Source organism: Erithacus rubecula, assembly GCF_903797595.1.
Source record: "Erithacus rubecula genome assembly, chromosome: 2".
Lineage (NCBI taxonomy): Eukaryota > Metazoa > Chordata > Aves > Passeriformes > Muscicapidae > Erithacus > Erithacus rubecula.
Genome location: NC_136685.1, coordinates 75,864,724 through 75,866,679, shown reverse-complemented (window position 1 = coordinate 75,866,679; position 1,956 = coordinate 75,864,724).

The following is a 1,956-nucleotide window of genomic DNA, read 5'->3' as shown; positions in this document are numbered from 1 at the left end:
ATGACTTCTATGTACTTTGTATTTTCTGCTATGCATGTTATTTTCTTCCAGATCCATTATTAAATCTTGCATTCTTTCAGGGAGATAGATTTCATTCTTCTTTTTAGTTTTAGCATGTGACAGTTGTAAATGGCCACCCAAAAACAACTGACAGACCTTAGCAGAGAATTCATGAAAATCCACTCCATTTTTTTATATGAAGAGTCCTGGAAGTGAAGTTGCCCTAAAGTCCTTGAATTCTAAGGTACTTAATTTATTTGTATCAATTTGTTTGTACTTAATTTGTTTGTTTGTTTTTATCTAAAACTTCTATGTGTTTCAGCTGTTTCGTTTCAAGTTTATTCGCTTCATGAACAGAGTTAAAATTTGGAGTCAGTCTGTCTGGACAGGATGTCATAGGTAGTCAAGAGTCCTAAAATTTTGGGTTTTGGTTAAGGGAAGAATTTGAAAACAACATGAGTTCCCTTCTGGTGATAGATAATGATGTAGCTGGATTCAGCTGGTGTAGGGAATTGGTGATAAAGAAGATCTGATGTTGGCTGTGCCAGGTAATTGTGGCCTTTAACTTGGAGTAGTACTGTAGCTGTTCACTTCATTGTTGCTTCCAGAGTGGATTACCTTGGGATTCTCTATGTGTGCTTGTCACTGAGGAACCACAGCCAGACCAGAAATGGCACCCTGCGTGCTTGGCAGCAGCAGCAGTATTGATAATCAAGTGTGTATCTGCACAGTACCTTTCACAGCAGCTGCCTCATTTCCAAAGGGACATTTCCAAATTTATGGTCTGGGTTTCAGCTCATGGAGCTGGTGGTGCAGAGCCTGTGCAGCAGGAAGCCTGCTTCTCCAGCTCTGGCAGCCATAGAGAATGGACAGCAGCAGCCTCACTGGCAAAGCTTTCTAGTGGAGTGCTCCTGGTTCTGATGGATCCAAACCTACTGACTCCTCATGTCATTCTGAAGCGTATCTTTCTTTTGGGCAATGGTAGAATTATTATTTGAGTCAGATACTAATCCTGATTTTTGAAACTCATGATTCTCCCATGTTACCTCTGGATATAAAGACACTCCAGAAACCACTAAGACTGTCATACAGAAAAATATGGAATCCCAGAACAAAATGGATCTTGAGTCACATTGTGTGTATTTGGTGTTCTGCTTTTCTTGTGGACCCAGCTGTGTTTAATTTAACCATAAACAGAAGCACTCTGAATGATACAGGCAATCTACCTGTCTTAATGCAAAGAATACAAATTATTTTTAAGATATCTACAATTTTGCAGGTAGAAGTGTGGTTGGAGCATTTCATAGGGGCCATCTAATGATGGAGAAGTGCTAGTTGCCTTCCCTACAAAGTTTTTTACACCTGAGGAACCAGAAAGAATGTGTTAAAGTAGTTTGTCCTGGTGGAATGAACTGGTGAAATGAAATGTCTTGTCCCTTTGCTAACATCCTTTTGACCAGGACCTACCTCAGGAATTGTCTGTTTTGTTTGAATATCTTGACCAGCAATGATTGTCTGGATTAGGTGATCACTGTTCAGTCCTAAAACTAATTCATAAAGAAACTATATGAACCAGGAGATCTAGTTACTATATTTTGCTGCTGCATTTTTTCCTCCTTTTTTTCCTTTATAGTGTATAAAACTTGGATACCAGGGTCATCATCCTACAGCACATTACACAGGATTGTGTCCACACAGTTCTGGAATGTCTGCAGTCGGGAGACCACAGCCTCTCTGGGCAAACTGTTCCAGTGCTCAGTCACCCACACAGTAAAGAAGATTTTCCTCATGTTCAGGTGGAGCTTCCTGTGCATCAGTTTCAGCCATTGCCTCCTGTCCTGTTGCTTGGCACCACAGAGCAGAGCCTGGCTCCATCCTCCTGGCACCTCCCTGCAGATACTCACAGACATTGATGAGCTCCCCTCTCAGTGCCTCTTCTGGAGGCTGAACAGCCCC